The sequence below is a fragment of the Ranitomeya imitator genome, chromosome 4 (genome assembly GCF_032444005.1).
Source record: "Ranitomeya imitator isolate aRanImi1 chromosome 4, aRanImi1.pri, whole genome shotgun sequence".
NCBI lineage: Eukaryota > Metazoa > Chordata > Amphibia > Anura > Dendrobatidae > Ranitomeya > Ranitomeya imitator.
The window spans coordinates 24,287,358-24,312,634 of NC_091285.1; the positions used below are offsets into that span (position 1 = coordinate 24,287,358).

The window sequence follows — 25,277 nt, forward strand, 5'->3', positions numbered from 1 at the left end:
AAACAAAGCATTGTCACGGAGGATCTGAAATACCATCCTGACCTGTTGCACATGAGACTCCCAATCATCGGAAAAAATCAAAATATCGTCCAAATATACAATCAAGAATTTATCAAGATAAGTCCGGAAGATATGCATGAAGGACTGAAAAACAGATGGAGCATTAGAGAGTCCGAATGGCATAACAAGGTATTCAAAATGGCCTTCGGGCGTGTTAAACGCAGTTTTCCATTCATCACCCTGCTTAATACGAACAAGATTATATGCCCCTCGAAGGTCAATCTTCGTAAACCAACTAGCTCCCTTAATCCTAGCAAACAAATTGGAAAGCAAAGGTAAAGGGTATTGAAACTTGACCGTGATTTTATTCAAGAGGCGATAATCTATACAGGGTCTCAAGGAACCATCTTTTTTAGCAACAAAAAAGAACCCCGCTCCCAACGGTGAAGAAGATGGTCGAATATGCACTTTCTCCAAAGACTCCTTAATATAGCTCCGCATGGCGGTATGTTCAGGCACAGACAGGTTGAAAAGTCGACCCTTAGGAAACTTACAGCCTGGAATCAAGTCAATAGCACAATCGCAGTCCCTGTGCGGTGGAAGGAAACTGGACTTGGGCTCATCGAATACATCCTGAAAATCGGACAAAAACTCTGGAATTTCAGAAGAGGAAGAAGAGGAGATTGACATCAAAGGAACATCATTATGAACCCCCTGACAACCCCAACTAGTCACAGACATGGACTTCCAGTCCAACACAGGATTATGTACCTGCAACCACGGAAAACCCAGCACGATAGCATCATGCAAGTTATGCAACATCAGAAATCGACAATCTTCCTGATGGGCTGGCGCCATGCGCATGGTCACCTGTGTCCAAAACTGGGGCTTATTTTTAGCCAAGGGTGTAGCATCAATGCCCCTTAAAGGAATAAGGTTCTGCAAAGGCTGCAAGGGAAAACCACAACGCTTGGCAAACTCAAAGTCCATTAAATTCAAGGCGGTGCCTGAATCCACAAACGCCATGACAGAAAATGATGACAATGAGCAGATCAAGGACACAGATAACAAAAATTTAGGTTGAACAGTACTGATGGTAATTGAACTGGCGATCCTCTTTGTCCGCTTAGGGCAGACAGAAATGACATGAGAAGCATCGCCACAATAATAACACAACCTATTTTTTTTTTTTTAATTCGTTTATTAATTGCAGAATAAATCATACAATACATACATTTGCATTTGATTCTATCATTATCCATTATGATATATAATGTGAATCGTTACAATGCGTAGTATTACAAAAGTAATAAACAGTGCATGTCAATCACAAGTATCTTATTATAAAACCTTAACTACCTCAACTACTAAAAGAACGAAAAGAACTAAAAGAACACCGCCAAAAGAAAGTTCCGTATAGATTTCACCCTGTAAGTAATGTCTCCAAAACCACAGGCCTCACTTCCTATGTATATATTAGAGTATTATAGGTTATAGAGTAAGATGAGAGGAGTTCCATTTACCCCATATTTTCTCAAATTTATCTGGACATCCTCTATTCTGATATAGTGTCCGTTCATACGGGATAATTGAGTTCACTAAATCCACCCAAGCTCTAAGAGTTGGGCAAGAACCACCCATCCATCTCAGCGCCAGTACCTTTCGCGCCAGGAACAGTGTTTCTCGTAAAAAAATCTCAGTGTGGTGGTCCCAAACTCCTGCATCCCACACCCCAAATAAGCAGGTCAATGGCTCAAGTGGGACAGGGATCAACAGCAAGGATGTCAACAATGTTGTCACCTCTTTCCAATAATGAGAGATAATGGGACATCTCCATATCATATGAATAAAATCCGCATCACTTAAGTGACATCTCAGACAATCTGACGAATGGAGACGTCCCATCTTGAAAAGACGAGTCGGGGTCAGATAGGATTGATATACTATGTACAGCTGAGTCATCCTATTGTTAATTGATGGGGAAACCTTAGTTGGAGATTCCAAAATGTCTTCCCATTCTTCCCCCAGCGTATCCGGAAGAAGCCTCTCCCACCTTTTCTTAATAGAATCTATAGTAGACCCCTCTCCTATGGATAATAGATAAGTGTATAAAGAGGAGATAAGTCCTTGAGGGCCTTGTGAATTGAGAATACCTATCAGTGGAAGAGATGAAATGGCTCGACCCGTACCCACATTTAGCATGTGTGATTGAAAGGCTGATCTCAATTGCAGATAACGGAAAAACTGGGATCTTGGGATGTTATAAGTATTTTGTAATTGTTCAAAGGAGGTAAAAAAAACCCTGGTTGTGTACATTTCCTACTGAGAGAACACCGTGTGATATCCAAAATTCCGTGGATGGGTGGCCCAATAATCCCGGGAAATAACTGTTATTCCACAGTGGCATTTCAGCCACTATAGCAACAAATTTGGTTATTTTTTTTATTTGACTCCATATTGATCTTGCCAACCGAAGCAAAGGAAGCAAACGGGGAACACCGACCCTCTCCATCTCCAAAAACCCCAGTGGACAATCGATCCTAGCAGAGTAAAGCAGATGACTCTCTGAATTAGGAAGAGGATTAGAATTATTGGGCATCCACTTATTTATCATTTTAACCTGCCCGGCTAGATAATATAAGTAGAAGTCTGGCAAAGCCGCTCCTCCCCCCCGTCTCGGTCTCTGTAGAGTAGATAACCTAAGTTTAGGCCTACTTTTCCCCCATATAAAAGACGTGGTTAGGGAATTTAGAGTCGCAAAGAGGGATTTAGGTATTGGGACAGCACTATGTTGAAGGCAGTAGTTTAACTTGGGAAGCAGTATCATTTTGATCAAGTTAATGCGGCCAGCCACAGAGAGAGGGAGTTTATCCCAAGTATTAAATTTAGATTTTACCAGATCAATTAATGGGTAAATGTTAAATTGTAAATCAAATCTACTATGTTGAGATATATGTATTCCCAGATATTTGAAATTAGAGACAATGGGTAACGCCGAGAGAGTCCCGAGACGCAACATTGGGACATGAGAAAGAGGCATCAGGGCAGACTTATCCCAATTTATATAAAGACCAGAGAATTTGCTAAATTTGTCTATAATTGTTATTACTTTTGGTAGCGTATCCTCTGTTATCCTCCATAAATACCACCATATCATCAGCATAAAGGCCAATAATATCTACCCGATCTGCAATGCGTATCCCCTTGATGTCACTGGAGGATCTCATCTGTATTGCCACAGCCTCAATCGCCAATGCAAATAGAGCAGGGGAAAGAGGGCACCCCTGGCGAGTTCCTCTATGTAAAGAAAAAGGCTCGGATATTGAGCCATTCACTATCATACGCGCCCTAGGTTTTGTATATAATGTTCCTATCCCTTTCAGAAATCTGTCCCCAAAACCATACTTCCGCAAACATGCAAATAGAAAGGACCACTCGAGGGAGTCAAAAGCTTTGGCTGCATCCAGCGATGCCAATGCCCACTTATTATCTGGCTCCAAAGAGCTATATTGAATAACCGATTGGACCCGTCTAATATTGATGGAAGTACTTTTCCCAGGCATAAAGCCTGTTTGATCCGGATGTATGAGATCCAAAATAATCGTATTCAGTCTGGTAGCCAGAATTTTAGTAAAAATTTTGTAATCTACGTTCACCAGGGATATAGGTCGGTACGATCCACAATCGAGAGGATCCTTCCCCTCTTTCCTGAGTATTGGCATCATAAAACGTTTCAGGGACAGACTCTCCCCTCCATATTCCCCCGAGTACCTTCAATAGAAGTGGCGCCAACTTGTCCCTGTATTTCCTATATAGTTCAATGGGGAACCCATCAGGACCCGGGGCCTTCCCTGTAGCCATGTCCGCCATAGCCTGCTCCACTTCCTCCAAAGTAAACTCCGCATCCATAAAGGCCTGTTGGGATGGGCTCAACGAGGGAAACGTTATATCCGATAAATAATCCAAACATTCATCAGTATCAAAACCGCTACCAGATTTATATAACAAATTATAATAATCGTGAAAACCTTGAAGTACCTCATCAGTAGAGGATACTAATGTGCCATCAGGCATACGGATTTGTAATATTGTGTTGGATGTATTGTGTTGGCGTACTAAGAAAGGCAAGAGCGTACTGGCCTGGTTCCCCAGCTCAAAATAGGACTGGCGGGTAAAGAATAATTTACGTTTCGATTTAACGTCTATATGTTGGGCATACAATCTCTGGGAGGTGAGCCACTCAGCCCTGTTACTGCTGGTCTGATTTGCTATATATGTAGCCTCTGAATCCTTTAATCGTTGCTCCATCTCGTCATCCTCCCCCGCCGTCACCCTTTTAATGTAGGAGATTGTAGAGGACAAGCATCCCCTTAAATATGCCTTCAGAGTGTCCCAAAATAAACCAAGATTCTGGGGTTCTGGATGTGCTAAAATAAAACAATTTAATTGTTCGACTGTCCTGTCACTTGAATCTATCAATTTCAACCAGAAAGGGTTTAATTTCCAGGATCTATTGTTATTGGATTGACCATATTTAAGTTTAAGAATTACTGGACTGTGGTCTGAAATCCCTCTGTTACCATGTTCAATATTATCCACCTGCAGTGCCACGCCACTAGATCCAAATATATAATCTATACGAGATAAAGATTGTTTAGTGGATGAGTGGCAGTTATACCCTCTATCCTCCGAATGACTCATTCTCCACAAGTCCAACCAACCGCTGCCATCCATAAACAGCGCCAGCTGGGAGGGCGATTGAGGCAAAGACTCCCCGGATACTGTGTTATCCAACCTCACTCTGTCCTTAGAATGGTCCATTACTAGGTTGAAGTCACCCATGCAAATAACATTGGCATCTGGATATTTTAAGGAGAAACCCAATGCCATACGGAGAACCGACATACCAGCAGGGGGAGGGTTATAAACACAAAGTATCACATATTCACATGAATTGAGAATTGCATGCACAAAAACAAAGCGGCCCTCCGGATCCCGCCGTGCCTCCCTCGCCTCCCACCTAACCCCCCTGTGTATCAATAAGGAGACCCCTCTTGAGTAGCTAGTATGGAATGCATGGAGCGACCACTGTACCCATGGCTTTTGTATACATCGAACCGTATCCCTAGTCAGGTGTGTCTCCACCAATGCCACTACATGAGGATTGTGTTTTTTGATCTGTGAAAATACTTTAACTTTCTTCCGAGGAGTCTTAATACCCCGTATGTTCCAGGTCATATATATAATTTCAGATCCCATATTTATATAAAAAGAGAAAAATAATATATGTCAACAATATTATACGGGCGTGATCCAGAGACACCCCACAGAGCAAAAAATCAATATTGGCGGCAACCATATACATCAAACAGTCAGAACTAGTGCATAAACTCAAACCCAACATAACTTGAACAATAGAGGAGCATGCTTCCATACTCCCACAGTCAAATAGAAACGGGGATACCCTCACTGAATTCAGTGTTCGGTATTGTTGACTTCTTTCGCACCTATGTAAAGAGCTCTATTTATATTGCCATTTGATAAAGAACCCAAATTAGGAGTTTTTTTGGGCTTTGGACCCTCCGTGAGACCGCAACCATTCGGCCACTTCTGCTGGGTCTGTAAAAAATAAAGAGGATCCATCATGGACAATGCGGAGCCGGGCTGGATAGAGCATGGAATAAATTATATTCTTGTCTCGAAGTAGCTTTTTAACTTCCATAAATCGTGCCCGCTGTTTCTGGAGCTCCATGGAGAAATCCGGAAAAATCGATATGATGGTATTGTTGAGTTTAATGGGGCCCTTCTGCCTTGCCAAGCGAAGAATAGCATCTCTATCTCTGTAATTAAGGAGGCGTGCCAGAAACGGTCGAGGTGGAGTTCCAGGGGGCAGAGGTCTCGTTGGGACCCTATGCGCTCTTTCCACTGAGAATGTTGAGGAGAATCCATCTCCCAGGGTGGACTTAAGCCAGTCTTCCAGGAATTGCTCAGGCTGCTGACCCTCCGATCGCTCCGGGAGACCAATAATTCGAATATTATTGCGACGCAGTCTGTTTTCCAAATCATCCGCCTTTTGTTTCCAGGCGTTTACGGAGCCAGCAGCTTTTGTCAGTTTAGCTTCCATGGGAGTAATAGTATCTTCTATATGTGACACTCTTGTTTCCACCTCCGAAATACGCCCTCTCATAGCTTGCATGTCATGTCGCAAACGACCCACCTCAGTATGCACATCCTCTATTTTTTCCGTAAGAGATGATCTAGTGAGGGAGATAGCCTGCATTAACTGCTCGGATGCTTGTTTAAGAGTCAGTTCGTCTTGTTCTCCCTCCTCGTTACTATCAGAAGGACGGCCCTTACGCTGGGTAGGTGCAGGATTATTTCTGAGAGTGCGCACATTGTCCGAGGAATCATCTCTGGCAAATTTCCTCAGTTTATCAGCCGCCCCTGCTCCCCTAGGGTGTTGCATGGTGGGCAAGCAGAGGAACTCCACAAAGTAATCCTGATTGTGATTGCAGATAAACCAAGCTCTAGCTTCAGGTCCTGTATAATATTAGACTGTACGTCAAAGGGGGTCACAGGGCTGGCAGACAGTAATAATGAGGGTCACAGGGTGGTCGTTCAGATGTTTACTCAGGTCCTATATAACTGAACGGGCCCTCAGTCCGCACACAGGGAGGTCAGCAGGAAGGGGGTTAATTCCCAGTTTTATGGTGCTGCTAAACGAAGCGGCTGTATGACAGGGGAGGCACAGGGCCCAATATTTCAGGGCACACACCGCACCACCCCCCCAGTTCCTTATTTGCTTGTTCTCCTTCCAAGCAGCACCGCAGGTATATGAGGCACTGCTCCCTTTGCTGTTAGGGAGCGTGCTATGCTAATGTCCACCACTCCCGTGGGCACCGCTGTCCCCCTCAGGTCTCCCAACCTCTGTGCACAAGCACAGCTCTCACCGCTGCGATCCTGCTTCCGTTCGCCCCGACGAGAAGAGAGCCCGGCTTCAGCAGGAGACGGCGCCGTGTCCTGTGTCCTGGAGCGCGCGCACCGAAGATGGCCGCCACTGCACGTGGATCCTCCCGGCCTCTCTGTCCCTGCAGCTCCCGCCGCCTCAGATCACTACGGCAGCCGTCCGGAGGGCTCACAAGGTCCCTCTAAGTGTGGGGTCTCAGCCCCTGTCGGTTCTGTTTGTGGGGATGAGATATATGTGGCAGGATTGAATCAGGATGAATGGAGCTCTTACTCAGTGCGTCCTTCTTCTCCGGCTACATAGCCACGCCCCCCAACACAACCTATTTTGACGTCTGAAACCTTGTCGTTCCATTCTAGACAGAATTCTATCACACTGCATAGGCTCAGGAATTTGCTCTGAGGATAACGCTACAGCGCGCACAGTTCTGCGCTCCCGCAAGCGTCGGTCAATCTGAATGGCCAGAGACATAGAATCACTCAGACCGGAAGGCGTGGGAAACCCCACCATAACATCTTTAATGGATTCAGAAAGCCCCCTTCTGAAAATTGCCGCCAAAGCATCATTATTCCATTTAGTCAACACAGACTATTTTCTGAATTTCTGACAATACAATTCAGCCGCCTCTTGACCCTGAGACAGGGCCAACAAGGTCTTCTCAGCTTGATCCACAGAATTAGGTTCATCATATAATAATCCCAAAACCTGAAAACAGGAGTCAATATAAAGCAAAACCGGATTCCCCGATTCCAGGGAAAACGCCCAATTCTGCGGGTCGCCACGCAGCAGGGAGATTACGATTTTTACCTGCTGAATGGAATCACCGGAGGATCGAGGTCTCAGAGCAAAAAACAGTTTACAGTTGTTTTTAAAACTCAAACATTTGGACCTGTCACCAGAAAACAAATCAGGAGTAGGAATCTTCGGTTCTAAAGCAGGAGTCTGAACAATATAATCAGAAATACCCTGCACCCTAGCAGCAAGCTGGTCTACACGAGAAGCTAATTCCTAAACATTCATGCTTGCACCAGGCTCGTCAGCCACCCAGAGATAAAGAGGGAGGAGAAGACAAAGCAGACTGCAGAAAAAAAATGGCTCGAGACCTTTCTTCCCTTCTTCTGAGATGCATTTAACTCATTGTGGGCCAGTTGTACTGTTATCCGGTGACCTTGGAGCAGCATGAGAACTTTCACTGGAGAAGGTGGCCACTATACTGACCGCAATCCTGAACTTAACACCGCTACTAGAAGTAGCCGTGGAGTGTACCTAACACACCTAGACATCTCGTCACAGCCGGAGGACTAAATACCCCTAAAGATGGAAATAGGAATACTATTTTGCCTCAGAGCAGATCCCCAAAGGATAGACAGCCCCCCACAAATATTGGCGGTGAGTCGGAGAGGAAAAAACATACACAGGCAGAAAAACAGGATTTAGCACAGGAGGCCACTCTAGCTAGATAGGACAGGATAGGACAGAGTTCTGTGCGGTCATGTCATGATATGTACTTTTGCCCTGTCCTGTATTTGAATAATATGCCATTTGATGTATGTAACTGTTCTCTGGTTTCTATTAGCTGTAATTTATGTATTTTCTTGTGCTGGGAGTTCACCTGTAACAATGTCTCCTTCCCCCAATACTTGCAGCCCTAAGCTATAATGTAATTAAGCTTTGTCAACATCACTAGTGAAAGAATAGCCATTCTTCCTCACAGCAGGTGGCTAGTCAAATGTACATACTACATAGACTATTTGGAGCCCACCAGTCTAGAATCTTCTGGTGGACCCAACCATTGAATAGAAGATGTGACCCCTACCCCCCTTCATGGGCGGATCCCAGGAGCTCAGACAATCCATTCTTATTTTGAGATCAGATGTGAGTTGATCCTTGAAGGAGAAGGAGTGGGGATTCTTAGCTGAGGCAAGACCCCATGTCCATATGTGACTGCGGAAGCGAACGGGGCGAGACTTGAGCTGAGGACATATCTCGTCGTTCGTGGGATTGTTTTGGGATCCCTTGGACTCGTGTGGACTATTGCTTTGTTACCTGGCACAAGGATTATCGGGAGGTGCCCCCGAACCTGTTACGTTGGACTAATTGTGGACTCTGTAGATCTACCTGCATGTGTTGTTCCAGCGTTCTTGATAATAAATCTGTTGAATCATCCCTCGGCCTGTTGTCCCTTCTTGCTCTGCCGTACACCCCGTCACAGGTCAGTATTAAAACCCTTCAAAAATATCCACAGCAGAATATACAAAAACTTCCTACATCTAACTAAAGATGTAGGAGCGTATATATCTGCAACTCCAGTGAATCCTACAATCAGAGCAGGAATACAAACAAAAACAAGCACACAGCAGTGTGCCACAGAAACAAAAACCAAACACTTATCTTTGCTGAATTTGGCAGCAAGCAGGAGAAGCCAGAAAGTGAACCAACACTTCACAAGGAACATTGACAACTGGCAAGGGCTAATGAATCCTGCACACCTAAATATCCCAGTCAGAATTGTAATCAGCAGATACACCTGGCCAGGACAGCGACTCAGAGACAACTGCATTCCCACCTACAACCACTGGAGGGAACCCAAGAGGAGAATTCACAACAGAAAATGGGCTTTTTGCCCACTTTTATGCCAGTTCTGGTGCCCAAAACCCATTTGTGCCAGGCTGGAGGGACCTGCGTTTGATGCAGGGCATCACTGTCTGTGAATTTTAAGTGTCGTATCAGTTGACTAAGGGCATTTAACCCCTTAAAAACATCAGTTACTTATTCAAATCTGTGAAAATGGGCTGTTTGCCCACTTTTATGCCAGTTCTGGTGCCCAAAACCCATTTGTGCCAGGCTGGAGGGACCTGGGTTTGATGCAGGGCATCACTTTCTGTGTATTTTAAGTGTCGTATTAGTGGGCCAAAGGCATTTAACCCCTTAAAAGCATCAGTTACTTATTCAAATCTGTGAAAATGGGCTGTTTGCCCACTTTGATGCCAGTTATGGTGCCCAGAACCCATTTGGGCCAGGCTGAAGGGACCTGGGTTTGATGCAGGGCATCACTGTCTGTGAATTTTAAGTGTCGTATCAGTGGCCCAAAGGCATTTAACCTCTTAAAAACATCAGTTACTTATTCAAATCTGTGAAAATGAGCTGTTTGCCCACTTTGATGCCAGTTCTGGTGTCCAGAACCCATTTGGGCCAGGCTGGAGGGACCTGGGTTTGATGCAGGGCATCACTTTCTGTGTATTTTAAGTGTCGTATTAGTGGGCCAAAGGCATTTAACCCCTTCAAAACAGTTACTTATTCAAATCTGTGAAAATGAGCTGTTTGCCCACTTTGATGCCAGTTCTGGTGCCCAAAACCCATTTGTGCCAGGCTGGAGGGACCTGGGTTTGTTGCAGGGCATCACTTTTTGTGTATTTTAAGTGTCGCATCAGTGGCCCAAAGGCATTTAACCCCTTAAAGACATCAGTTACTTATTCAAATCTGTGAAAATGAGCTGTTTGCCCACTTTGATGCCAGTTCTGGTGTCCAGAACCCATTTGGGCCAGGCTGGAGAGACCTGGGTTTGATTCAGGGCATCCCTTTCTGTGTATTTTAAGTGTCGTATTAGTGGGCCAAATGCATTTAACCCCTTAAAAACATCAGTTACTTATTCAAATCTGTGAAAATGGGTTGTTTGCCCACTTTTATGCCAGTTCTGGTGCCCAAAACCCATTTGTGCCAGGCTGGAGGGACCTGGGTTTGATGCAGGGCATCACTGTCTGTGAATTTTAAGTGTCGTATCAGTGGCCCAAAGGCATTTAACCCCTTAAAAACATCAGTTACTTATTCAAATCTGTGAAAATGAGCTGCTTGCCCACTTGGATGCCAGTTTTGGTGTCCAGAACCCATTTGGGCCAGGCTGGAGGGACCTGGATTTGATGCAGGGCATAAATATGTGTGTATTTTAAGTGTCAGATCAGTGGCCCAAAGGCATTTAACCCCTTAAAAACATCAGTTACTTATTAAAATGGCAAGAATTGACTGTCTGCCCACTTTGATGCCAGTTCTGGTGCCCAGAACCCATTTGGGCCAGGCTGGAAATAACTGGTTTGGATGCGGGGCGCCCTGTTCTATATGTCTGCAGTGCTAGATCAGTGGCCCAAGGCATTTAACCCTTTCTTCAGCGCTCTTTGGTGCCCACTTTGATGCCCATTTTTTTGCCAGTTTTATTGTTTTTGTAGCCGTTTTTAAGCGTATTCACATTAGGGCACCTCACTGCATTGTATGTTATTATTGTGATGCTTATTTTTAGTTGTTAAACCTGCAAAAAACAGAAAATAAAAAATTGCCGAATAAGAAACTGACGAATAAGAAACCAACTTCTGCCTCGTACTTCACCCTTCATTTCTTCTTTCCTCAAGTGATTACTTTTTATTTCTCCAATCAGTATAGCATACCTCCCAACCGTCCCGGATCCAGCGGGACTGTCCTGATTTTGACAGTCAGCCCCGCGATCCTGGGCGGGACATTACTGTCCCGCACTGGTTGGGAGGTGTGTAATATCACCCGATCAGATCCCTGAGTCCCTGCACCCGCAGAGCAGCACACTACATATTGGCTGCTCTGTGTGCACAGGACCTGTGATGAGGTCACAGGATGGGAGGAGTCAAGGGGTCACATGATCGGGAGGACCTCCATGTACAGGACTCTGCTGGTTGTCATGGCGCCGGACGAGGGTAAGGGTATGTGTGAGGTCAGGAGGTGTTTATAGTGTGGATGTAGCAGAGCCATGTGTGTACGAGGTGTATGGATCGGAGCAGCGTGTGAAAGGTGTATGGAGCGGAGTTGTGTGTGGGTAAGACGTGTACGGAGCCGTGTGTACGAGGTGCACGGAGCACAGTCGCGTGTGTATGAGGTGTACGGAGCGGAGCAGCATGTGAAAGATGTATTTAGCAGAGTCGCATTTGTATGAGGTGTATGGAGCGGAGCAGCGTGTGAAAGGTGTATGGAGCAGAGTCATGTGTGTAAGAGATGTACGGAGCAGAGCCATGTGTGTGCAAGGTATACAGAGCGGAGCAGCAAGTGCAATGTGTATGGAGCAGAGCCGTGTGTGTACGAGGTGTATGGAGCGGAGCCGTGTGTGTACGAGGTGTATGGAGAGGAGTCATGTGTGTATGAGGTGTACGGAGTGGAGCCGTGTGTGTACAAAGTGTACGGAGCGGAGCCGTGTGTGTGCCAGGTATATGAAGTGGAGCAGCGTGTGCAATGTGTATGGAGCGGAGCCATGTGTGTACAAGGTGTATGGAGTGGAGCCGTGTGTGTACGAGGTGTACGGAGTGGAGCCATGTGTATATGAGGTGTACGGAGTGGAGCCATGTGGGTACAAGGTATACGGAGCGGAGCAGCGTGGGCAATGTGTATGGAGCAGAGCCATGTGTGTACGAGGTGTACGGAGTGGTGCCGTGTGTGTACGAGGTGTATGGTGAGGAGCCGTGTGTGTACGAGGTGTACGGAGCGGAGCCGTGTGTGTGCAAGGTATACGGAGCGGAGCAGCATGTGCAATGTGTATGGAGCGGAGCCGTGTGTGTACGAGGTGTATGGAGCAGAGCCGTATGTGTACGAGGTGTACGGAGTGGAGCCATGTGTGTATGATGTGTATGGAGCGGAGCCGTGTGTGTACGAGGTGTACGGAGCGGAGCCGCATGTGCAAGGTGTATGGAGCGCAGTTGCGTGTGTACGAGGTGTACGGAGTGGAGCCGTGTGTGTACGAGGTGTACGGAGCAGAGCCGCGTGTGTACGAGGTGTATGAAGTGGAGCCATGTGTGTGCAAGGTATACGGAGCGGAGCAGCGTGTGCAATGTGTATGGAGCGGAGCCGTGTGTGTACGAGGTGTATGGAGTGGAGCCATGTGTGTGCAAGGTATACGGAGCGGAGCAACGTGTGCAATGTGTATGGAGCGGAGCCGTGTGTGTACGAGGTGTATGGAGTGGAGCCGTGTGAGTACGAAGTGTATGGAGCGGAGCCGTGTGTGTACGAGGTGTATGGGGAGGAGCCGTGTGTGTGCAAGGTATACGGAGCGGAGCAACGTGTGCAATATGTATGGAGCGGAGCCGTGTGTGTAAGAGGTGTACGGAGCGGAGCCGTGTGCGTACGTGGTGTACGGAGCGGAGCTGTGTGTGTACGAGGTGTACGGAGCGGAGCCGTGTGCGTACGTGGTGTACGGAGCGGAGCCGTGTGTGTACGAGGTTTACGGAGCGGACGCTGGCTGTGTCGGATCGGAGCAGATATTGCTCCTCGCTCTGAGGCTGGCGTCACACTACCGTATTTTACGGACGTATGAGAGGTGCAGAAAATACGGATTGCATACGGTACAATGACTCTCTATGGCCCAGCTCCTATCAGCTGTATTTTACTGATCCGTATTATACGGTCTTCTACGGCCGTAGAAAATCGCAGCATGTTGCGTTTGTCACCGTATTGCGCAAAACAAAAAATCGCCAATGAAAGTCTATGGGGGCAAGAAAAATACGGACCAGCAGTGTGACTTGCGAAAAATACGCAGCGGTGTTCTATATAAGTAATTCAATTGCCGGCTTTTGCTATCTCCTTCCTAAACCCGACATGATATGTGACATAGTTACATACAGTAAACCATCTCATATCACCATTTTTTTTTGCATATTCCACACTACTAATGTCAGTAGTGTCTATGCAAAATTTGGCAGCTCTAGCTATTAAATTAAAGGGTTAAATGGCAGAAAAAATTGGCGTGGGCTCCCGCACAATTTTCTCCGCCAGAGTAGTAAAGCCAGTGACTGAGGGCAGATATTAATAGCCTGGAGAGGGTCCATGGTTATTGGCCCCCACCTGGCTAAAAACATCTGCCCCCAGCCACCCCAGAAAAGGCACATCTGGAAGATGCGCCTATTCTGGCACTTGGCCACTCTCTTCCCATTCCCGTGTAGTGGTGGGATATGGGGTTATGAAGGGTTAATGTCACCTTGCTATTGTAAGGTGACATTAAGCCAGATTAATAATGGAGAGGCGTCAATTATGACACCTATCCATTATTAATCCAGTAGTATGAAATGGTTAATAAAACACACAGACATTATTACAAAGTATTTTAATGAAATAAAGACACAGGGTGTTGTAATATTTTATTAGACTCTTCCTTCAACCTTAATAACTATGTTACTATGTTACTACAACAAGGTTGACTCTTTTGGCTGAGCTCTACTCTACTGTATCCTATTAATCATTTGTTAAAGTATTGTGACGGTTCCACACTATGAGTGGACAGGGAGTACTCACTTGGCTGGTCGTTGAGGTAGATACCGGGACACTAAGGGTATGTGCACACGTTGCGGATTCCATTGCGGATTTTTCCGCAGCGGATTTGATTAAATCCGCAGTGCAAAATGTACTGCAGATTTATCACGTTTTTTTTGTGCGGTTTCCACTGCGGTTTTAGACACCTGCGGATTTTTAATATGGAGCAGGTGCCAAACCGCTGCGGATTCCGCACAAAGAATTGACATGCTGTGGAAAATAAACCGCAGCGTTTCCGCGCGTTTTTTTCCGCAGCATGTGCACAGCGGTTTTTGTTTTCCATAGGTTAACACTGTACTGTACACCGCATGGAAAACTGCTGCGGATCCGCAGCGTCAAAAACGCTGCAGAACCGCAGCAAAAACCGCAACGTGTGCACATAGCCTTAGGGTTAAAAAGTCCATTCGGTTTATTAGCGTACAGCATAAACCGCTCCTCAGGAACTTGGTAGCATGCAGCAGCCAGTACACTGTCCGTTACACATTCGGCTCCATAGTATAACCACGGTCCCTCGCTGACTCCGCTGACTCGCATAACATGGATTACTGTCTGATAACTGTTAGCGTCCATCACACAGGTTCCCGGACACCTCTTATCCTCAGAGGTATCCTATAACCACTTCTCACTGACCCCTAGTCAGTATCTCTCACGGTCTGCATCTTGCACCATATCTCCATCCTGCCCCATGATACTGCACCATGTGTCTCCATCTTGCCCCATGTTCCTGTCCCATCTGTCTCCATCCCTCCCTGTCTCCATCCTGCCCCATCTGTCTCCATCTTGCCCCATGTGTCTCCATCTTGCCCCATGATCCTACCCCATCTGTCTCCATCCTGCCCCATGTGTCTCCATCTTGCCCCATGATCCTGCCCCATCTGTCTCCATCTTGCCCCATGATCCTACCCCATCTGTCTCCATCCTGCCCCATGTGTCTCCATCTTGCCCCATGATCCTGCCCCATCTGTCTCCATCCTGCCCCATGTGTCTCCATCTTGCCCCATGTGTCTCCATCTTGTCCCATGATCCTGCCCCATCTGTCTCCATCCTGCCCCATCTGTCTCCATCCTGCCCCATGATCCTGCCCCATGTGTCTCCATCTTGTCCCATGATCCTGCACCATCTGTCTCCATCCTGCCACATGATCCTGCACCATGTGTCTCCATCCTGCACCATGTCACACGGCAATAGAGTTTAACTGAACCTGCGTCTTGGACGTACTGTAGGTTCAGTTAGTGCACTGGCTGAATCCTGCCGCTGGAGCTCAGTGAGCAGAAGAGAGGGGGCCCGATGCGGGCCCCATATACCAGTCAGGGGAGTAATGCCCTGATGGTGTCCTGGTGATAATTCTCTCTAGTGAGAGAATTGCCTCAATTATGCTGCTGACACTCGGCTCAAACTCTCATCCAAGTGTCAGAATCGGAGCACATTGAGAAAACACAGAAATTAACTTCTCCATCTTCTCCATTGTCTGAGGCTGTGGATGACGGACTGCACTCAGATGACAGCCGACTGCAGTTCGATGTTTCACATGCAACCATAGACTTGAGTGGGTGCTTGTGATCCGAATTTCGGAGTCACTCAAAGTCCCAGCATACTGCACACAGATCCGCGCTGCCCCATAGTATAACATTGGGCAGAGTGCTATCTGATAAACTATCACATAGCAATACATAGTAAACCCTGATGAAGGCCCTGTGTGTCTCAGTGGAGAGATGAGCGTGAATTTGCCTCTGTCTGGTGACTTCTATGGGAGCCCGGCAAGTGTAATCATCTGTATTCAGAGGTCCCATAGAAGTCACCAGAGAGAATTACATGTGTGACCCCCTCAGCCCTGACGGAGACAACGCCAGGACGAAGCTTTCCATAGCAAAACGCGCGTCGGGTGTGGTTGGCCCCTGGCTGCTGGCTTCCATTAGGTAAATACACCCCATGGTTCCACATGGTTTTTCAGAGTGAGATGTTCCATTACTGCGGGTGGTTGTGCTCCGGCACTCTGTTTACTTTGTGACGTTATTTATTAGTGGTTGTCTCCACATTACTATTATCATACTAATGCACCTTATATATTGTGGTCGACCACTACCGTCTGCAGGTTGGATTAACTGACTAATGAGAAATATATACATATATAACTATCCAATGTGTTTTGAGCTTGTCTGTTGATATATTTTGATTGTGATACTTGTTAATACTATCCTGGGTTGTATCAGATGCTAATCTAGCCATCTTTTCAGCTATACCTGCCGGTCCTTTCCTGTACTTGATCTTTTTCTCCTATCTATACATGTATTATTTTATACGCTTTTATTGATGCTGTTAAAGGTATAAATAAAGTTGACATTGTTTTATCCAGCCTTCTAAGCGTTAACTTTGGAGAGACTATTAGATATCACTTTTTTTCTGGTACATATTATTGAGATGATCTATTGGTGTTGTTGTCCTATTAAACATTTGTTAAAATATCCAATACAATTTTGGTATTTTTTTTTTTTAATGACCAATAATATCACATTCAGGGGACAAATATTGCCGCACCATGACCAGACACCATATTACCACAACATAGTGACCTATAATGCCAAATACATGGAACAAATACCACCACACCATGTCCAGACCACATATTATCACCACAGTGACCGAATAATATCACATGCAAGGGACAAATACCGCCACACCATGGCCTGACAACATATTACCACCACATAGTGACTGAAAACTATAATACTGATCAGTAATAAAAAACACAATACTAATATCACCATAAGTGCCATTATACACAGGAGATCTGTACTTAGTATGCAGTGTCTGTATACAGGTATTACAGTGATATTATACACAGGAGCTCTGTATATAGTGTCAGTGTACAGGTAATACAGTGATAACCGGTGACATTATACACAGGAGCTCTGTATATAGTGTCAGTGCACAGGTAATAGTGATCACTAGTGACATTATACACAGGAGCTCTGTATATAGTGTCAGTGTACAGGTAATACAGTGATAACCGGTGACATTATACACAGGAGCTCTGTATATAGTGTCAGTGCACAGGTAATACAGTGATCACTAGTGACATTATACACAGGAGCTCTGTATATAGTGTCAGTGCACAGGTAATACAGTGATCACTAGTGACATTATACACAGGAGCTCTGTATATAGTGTCAGTGTACAGGTAATACAGTGATCACTGGTGACATTGTACACAGGACTGCTGTATACAGTATACAGTGTATACTCTGTATACTATCGCTGGGGGTCTCAGAATTGGGGGACACCATGATCAGCATTGATGGGGGTCTGTCATCAATCGTTTTGCTGCAAAAACATTTTCTCGGTATCTGCAATATGGCCTTCTTGCGTGCGTGGGAGCATGTAATGTGGGGTGCATCCTACTGTGTGAGGAGCTGTGAGGAAGCATATGGTGTGTGTGTGTGTGTGTGTGTGTGTGTGTGTGTGTGTGTGTGTGTGTGTGAGAGAGAGTGGGAGGGAAGGAGGGACTATGGGAATATCATACTGTGCATGGGTGACTGTACTGTGTGGGGCATCCTACTGTGTGAGCGGCTGTGAGGCAACATACTGTGTGTGTGGGGAGTGGGCGGAAAGGAGGGCTGTAGGAATATCATACTGTGCATGGGAGCATGTACTGTGTGGGGCATCCTACTGTGTGAGGAGCTGTGAGGAAGCATACTGAGTGTGAGAGTGGGAGGGAAAGGGCTATGGAATATCATACTGTGTGTGTGTGCATGTACTGTGGGGGGAATCCTAATGTGTGAGGGGCTGTGGGGCAGCATGCTGTGTGTAAGGAGGTGGCCGGGACCCTCAATTGCTTCCTCTCTGCTACACACCGAGCCCATGCGGCATCCCTATGGTTCCCTCATGGTTTACATTGTTATGCTGTGTAGTAATGTATAACGTGCTGTATATGCTATGTAACTGCATTTGTACATAGTTAGCTTAGGGTTAGAAGGAGTTAAGAAGGGGGCCAGTCCAACCAGCTTACAGGAGAAGGATTCCTGCAGGCAGCAGAGCCCGGGCAGGCTTGCCCAGGGCAGGACGCTCTCCACAGCCAGGGACAGAAGGGGCACCGGTCGAGGGGATGAAAGCTGGCACGGACTTTCGGGCAGTGTGGACGGGCCCTGGTACTGTGGGACCGTCTCCAGAAGGACTGTTGTGGTTCTCAAATCTGGATGGGAGCCATTGATGCTGAGTGGCCTCCGGAAGTTGCAGGGATGAAGCAGGAAGCATTGCATTGTTTACATTAAAGTTTTCCCACTGGAAAAGAACTGTGGCCTGTGGTGTTTTCCTGAGTGCTCATCCCCAGCAACTGAAGTGAGCGTGTGGTGAAGGTAAAAGACTGTGTCACAGGACTGGGACTTCACCTGCCTTTTCTATATACAAGGTGTCGGGGTGCTCACTGACTGTTAACGGATTCGGCCATAACTACCACCCCGTGCTACCTTGTTACATGTGTGCAGAGTGGGAGGGAGAGGGGCTGTGGGAATATCGTACTGTGCATGGGCGCATGTACTGTGGGGGGCAACCTCCTGTGTGTGGGGATGTGGGGCAGTATACTGTGTGTGTGAGAGTGAGAGGAAAGCATTGACTATGGGAATATCATACAGTGCATGGGCGCATGTACTGTGGGGGGAAACCTCCTGTGTGTGGGGATGTGGGGCAGTATACTGTGTGTGTGAGAGTGAGAGGGAAGGATTGACTATGGGAATATCATCCTGTGTGTGGGTTCATGTACTGTGGGGGGCAACCTACTGTGTGAGGTGCTGTCGGGAAGCATACTTTGAGAGTGGGAGGGAATGAGGGACTATGTGGGGGCATAATAGTGTATAGGGAGCACTGTAGGGTCCATGAGAGCAGTACTGCACTGTGTAGAAACATTAATGTAATCTTTCTGTGTGGGCGCATATAAATGTTTTAGCGATGTAAGGGAAGTGGATTAAGGTAAAAAAGAAATTTCTGCCTGCGCTGCGCTGTACGTGTCGCCCTTCCTTGATTTTGGCATGGTTTAGATAAAGTTTACAGTGTACGATACCACTGAAGATCAATTTTGAAGGTGCATTACCAGGCTTTAACAGAAGAGGACAGCAAAGTAGAGAGAATAATGTAAATGTTCCCTTTTTTGTGAAAAAAAATAAATATTTTTAAAAAAAATTTTTTTTTTGCAATCTTGTCCATTTTCCAGGGACCAACTGGCAGGATCACCTTGAAAGAGCAGTGATCGATGTGTTATCTCCGATCGGTCACACACATTAGATGCCAGTAGCATGTGGCCGGCTGAGGGTGTCCTGACTCCCCTCTGGTGGGGTATCCGACGGGGCAGTTGGATTTTGACTGTTTGATCCTTTTTGCTGCCTTCTTACTCCACTACTTTATCAAACAATATTCATCTCATTGTCTGAGCTGGGAAATAGCGCCACTCCTGTCCACAGGCTGTGTCTGTATTGCAGCTATTTAATTTAATAGCTCAGAGCTGCAATACCAGACACAACCTAAGTACAAGAGAGGCGCTGTTTGCGTTATTTTGCTCGGCATGTCAGATCTCGGCCTTCATCATATACAGTTATATGAAAAAGTTTGGGCACCCCTATTAATCTTAAGCTAAATGTTTTATAAAAAAAATTTTTTTGCAACAGCTATTTCAGTTTCATATATCTAATAACTGTTGGACACAGTAATGTTTCTACCTTGAAATGAGGTTTATTGTACTAACAGAAAATGTGCAATCTGCATTCAAACAAAATTTGACAGGTGCATAAGTATGGGCACCCTTATCATTTTCTTGTTTTAAATACTCCTACTTTTTACTGACTTACTAAAGCACTTTTTTTTGTTTTCTAACCTCATTGAGCTTTGAACTTCATAGCCAGGTGTATGCAATCATGAGAAAAGCTACTTAAAGTGGCCACTTGCAAGTTGTTCTCCTGTTTGAATCTCCTCTGAAGAGTGGCATCATGGGCTCCTCAAAACAACTGTCTAATGATTATCCAACATAGTTGTTCAGGGGAAGGATACAAAAAGCTGTCTCAGAGATTTAACCTGTCAATTTCCACTGTGAGGAATATAGTAAGGAAATGGAAAAACACAGGTACAGTTCGTGTTAAGGCCAGAAGTGGCTGGCCAAGAAAAACATCAGAAAGGCAGAGAAGAAGAATGGTGAGATCAGTCAAGGACAATCCTCAGACCACCTCCAGAGAGCTGCAGCATCAACTTGCTGCAGATGGTGTCACTGTACATCGGTCACCTATACAACGCACTTTGCACAAGGAGAAGCTGTATGGGAGAGTGATGTGAAAGAAGCCATTTCTGCAAGCACGCCACAAACTGAGTCGGCTGAGGTATGCAAAAGCACATTTGGAGAAGCCAATTTCTTTTTGGAAGAAGGTCCTGTGGACTGATGAAACCAAGATTGAGTTGTTTGGTCATACAAAAAGGCGTTATGCATGGCGGCCAAAAAACACAGCATTCCAAGAAAAACACTTGCTACCCACAGTAAAATTTGGTGGAGGTTCCATCATGCTTTGGGGCTGTGTGGCCAATGCTGGCACCGGGAATCTTGTTAAAGTTGAGGGACGCATGGATTCCTCGTAGTATCAGCAGATTCTTGACAATAATGTTCATGAATCAGTGACAAAGTTGAAGTTACGCAGGGGATGGCTCTTTCAGCAAGACAATGATCCAAAACACCGCTCCAAATCTACTCAGGCATTCATGCAGAGGAACAATTGCACTGTTCTGGAATGGCCATCCCAGTCCCCAGACCTGAATATCATTGAACATCTGTGGGATCATTTGAAGAGGGCTGTCCATGCTCGGCGACCATCAAACTTACCTGAACTGGAATTGTTTTGTAAAGAGGAATGGTCAAAAATACCTTCATCCAGGATCCATGAACTCATTAAAAGCTACAGGAAGCGAATAGAGGCTGTTATTTGTGCAAAAGGAGGATCTACTAAATATTAATGTCACTTTTCTGGTGGGGTGCCCATACTTATGCACCTGTCAAATTGTGTTTGAATGCAGATTGCACATTTTCTGTTAGTACAATAAACCTCATTTCAAGGCAGAAACATTACTGTGTCCAACAGTTATTAGATATATGAAACTGAAATAGCTGTTGCCAAAAAAAACAATTTTTATAAAACATTAAGCTTAAGATTAATAGGGGTGCCCAAACTTTTTCATATAACTGTATAAATCGGTATAGGATTTGGAAAAAGTAACAGCGCCTCCCCGGTCTGCAGGCTGTGACTGGTACTGCAACTCCGGTCAATTTTAGGTGGAATTTTAGCCGGAAATGACTGATAACAGAGAACAGAAGACTGAATTATACCTGGGTCCCCATTGTAGAGTGTATCCCCCCAGTCTCAGTCGATGGAGGGAACTTACTGCTTCATTGCAATTTTTTATTATTAAATATTTAGCGACTTTCTGGTAAAATTGTGCTATCACACAAGATGTTCTGAGTAAGCTGCAGTCTAAAGTATGAAGGAGACAGAAAACAACAAATACAGATGTGATGAAATGTTTTCATTGAAACTTATGTACAGACTCATTTTTAAAAACTTGTGGCAAAACTTATTTTTATTAAGAAGATGTAGCAGTGCTGAGTGTGTCGTTTGGCAGAACTCCTAGTGATGTGATGAGATGTAGCAGAGCTAAGTGAGTTGTTTGGCAGAACTCATAGTGATGTGATGAGATGTAGCAGGGCCGAGTGTGTCGTTTGGCAGAACTCCTAGTGATGTGATGTAGCAGAGCTGAGTGTGTCATTTGGCCAGACTTCTTTTGACAATGCTTGTAAGCGTTCAGTATATGCAGATGTTGCAGAGTTGAGTTGATCATTGATCAGAACTCGGTGATCTACTGGGATCAGATGAAACAGTTTCCCTTAGGCACTGACATAGCAGAGGTGAGTTGGTCATAGGGATGCAGTAATGGGATTTAATTCTCCATGGAATCATTTCTGTAGATCTAGCAGAGTTGAGTTGGCAGAACTCATGGCGACTTACAGTAAATATGTGATGAAACATTTTCATTGAATAATATGTATAGTGTTTAGCAGAGCTGAGTTTGACACAAAGCCATCACGTTTCAAACACGGAATAGCAGGGCTGAGTGTGTCACAAAGAGATGACGTTGCAATCACGGTATAGCAGAGCTTAGTTAGCCATGAATCCATGATGTACCAAGCACGGAATAGCAGAACTGAGTTGGCCACTAAGCGATGACGTTTCAAGCACTTTATAGCAGAGCGATGATGTTTCAAGCACAGTATAGTAGAGCTCAGTTGGTCGTGAAGCGATGATGTTTCAATCAGGGTATAGCAGAGCTGAGTTTTAGCCATGAAGTTTCAAGCATGGTATAGTAGAGTAGAGCTGAGTTGGTCACTAAATAGTAACTTAAAGCATGGTATAGCAGAGCTGTGTTGGTCGTGCAGCTATGATGTTTCAACTATGGTGTGGTAGAGCTGAGTTGGTCACGGAGCGATTGACGTTTCAAGCACAATATAGCAGAGCTGATTTGGTCACAGAGCGATTGACGTTTCAGGCACAGGACAGCAGAGCTGAGTTGGTTATGGAGTGATTGACGTTTTAAGCACAGTACAGCAGAGCTGAGTTGGTCACGGAGCGAATGATTCAGGCACAGTACAGCAGAGCTGAGTTGGTCACGGAGCGATCGATGTTTCAGGCACGGTACAGCAGAGCTGAGTTGGTCATGGAGCGATTGACGTTTCAAGCACGGTACAGCAGAGCTGAGTTGTTCACTGAGCGGTTGACGTTTCAGGCACGGTACAGCAGAGCTGAGTTGGTCACGGAGCGGTTGATGATTCAAGCATAGTACAGCAGAGCTGAGTTGGATACGGAGCAATGTCGTTTGAGGCACAGTACAGCAGAGCTGAGTTGGTCACGGAGCGATTGACGTTTCAAGCACGGTACAGCAGAGCTGAGTTGGTCACGGAGCGATTGACGTTTCAGGCACGGTACAGCAGAGCTGAGTTGGTCATGGAGCGAATGACGTTTCAAGCACAATATAGCAGAGCTGAGTTGGTCACAGAGCGATTGACGTTTCAGGCACGGTACAGCAGAGCTGAGTTGGTCACGGAGCGATTGACGTTTCAAGCACGGTACAGCAGAGCTGAGTTGGTCACGGAGCGATTGACGTTTCAAGCACGGTACAGCAGAGCTGAGTTGGTCACGGAGCGATTGACGTTTCAAGCACGGTACAGCAGAGCTGAGTTGGTCATGGAGCGATTGACGTTACAAGCACGGTACAGCAGAGCTGAGTTGGTCACGGAGCGGTTGATGATTCAAGCACAGTACAGCAGAGCTGAGTTGGTCACGGAGCGATTGATGTTTTAAACACAGTACAGCAGAGCTGAGTTGGTCACTGAGCGGTTGATGATTCAGGCACGGTACAGCAGAGCTGAGTTGGTCACGGAGCGATTGATGTTTCAGGCACGGTACAGCAGAGCTGAGTCGGTCACTTGGTACTCATCATTGTGTTATTTCGCTCAGTGACAAACACGTCTCTGCTGCGTCTGTTGCACCTGCTGACGCCCGGCCCCTCCGTGTCTTCTATACCCCATCCCTCCTACCCGTACGGCGGGGAGCGCTATAAGCGGGCGGTGCGTGTAGGGGCCGCTGTGTACCGTTCTAGGGGGGGCGCAGGGACCGGTGTCAATCATCGCAGCCTCCACACCCCCCGCCGCGCACAGACATCCAGCAGCCGCGTCCTCTCCAGCGCGCCGCACATGAGATTAGCGGAGCTTTGGCGTCTGTCAGCGAGGAGCGGAGCCCGGACAAAAGCGTCTGCGATCCGGCATTGTGCGGAGGTCAGTGCCCCGGGGAAGGCGTCACTTGTCCCATTGTGTCCGGGGGGCTGTTTCGGGTGGGTTTGGGGGGCTGCGGAGATCTAAGAATGATTTCACCCCATTGTATGCGAGCAGCGGTGCATTCCAGCATCATCGGATCTGACGCCACAAAGTGTAAAACCGCTGCAAAATGACGGATTATGTGACCGTGGGCAAAAAGGAAAAGTGCGGCGCCCTCCGGTAACTTCCCCAGTTTGTGTCTGGGGTTATTGTCTTTACATTGGGGGAGAAGCCACCAGAGACCGGGCCACTAATAATTCTTAAAGACACCGCTCGGATTTCTAAAAATGACCTGGAAATAGGATTTGTGGCCATTACGGGTTGTCACCCAGCTTTCCAAAGACAGTTAGTGGCATCTACTATCATGTAGGATTGACTTTTATCATTTGTCCTTCTGGGAAAAGATGGGTGACAGCCAGACATTATCATTTAGGGGTTATCAGCGCTAATTATGGGTTGTCATCACTTCTAGAGGTCGTCATCCAGCTTTCTGCAGACCCTGAATGACATTAATATTTTGTCCTTCCGTGAAAAGATGGGTGACAGTCAATAATTATCATCATAATGGGGTTGTCTGCATCAACTTTATTTTAGAGACTATCATCAGTAATTATATTTTAGGGTCTGTCACCCAGCTTTCCACAGACCCAGATAGGCTAGTTACTTTATACTGTAACATTTTAGATTTATAAATGATAACATCCAGATTTCTGTAGTTCAGAATTTATGTAAAGCTGAAAAACAGCCCTATATGGTGAGGCCGTCACCCAGCTTTCCGCGGACGCTGACTGGCATGGCTACCTGCTTTTATATGAATTGTTGCTCTACATAACAGTATAATATTACATACCATTCAGGTTTTGGGGAAAGTGGTGTGATTCGCACTAATGGGTGCCATTATGATGGCTTTTTCACCCAGCTCGCCACGAATCCTGATTTTATTTTATTCAATTATGTAGATTTAAATATAAAAATTCAAATATACGACATTCAGAATTTGTGGAAAACTGGAGAATAGCCCTATATGGTAATCATTGAAATACTTTAAGGAACTGTCACCCAGCTTTCCACAGACCCTGAATGACATATTACTTTACACCATTATGATGGTTA

At 45.9% G+C, this 25,277-nt stretch overlaps 1 protein-coding gene across 1 annotated transcript in view; it reads left to right on the forward strand.

Annotated features, from left to right (window-relative positions):
* Nucleotides 1–23,836: 23,836 nt before the first annotated feature.
* The window catches only part of MPPED1 (metallophosphoesterase domain containing 1), a 47,599-nt gene continuing 46,158 nt past the window's right edge, over nt 23,837–25,277 (forward strand). Inside the window, exon 1 of the mRNA XM_069763380.1 lies at nt 23,837–24,125. The gene's annotated coding sequence lies outside the window, so the exon portion shown is untranslated. The remainder of the gene's footprint in view (nt 24,126–25,277) is intronic.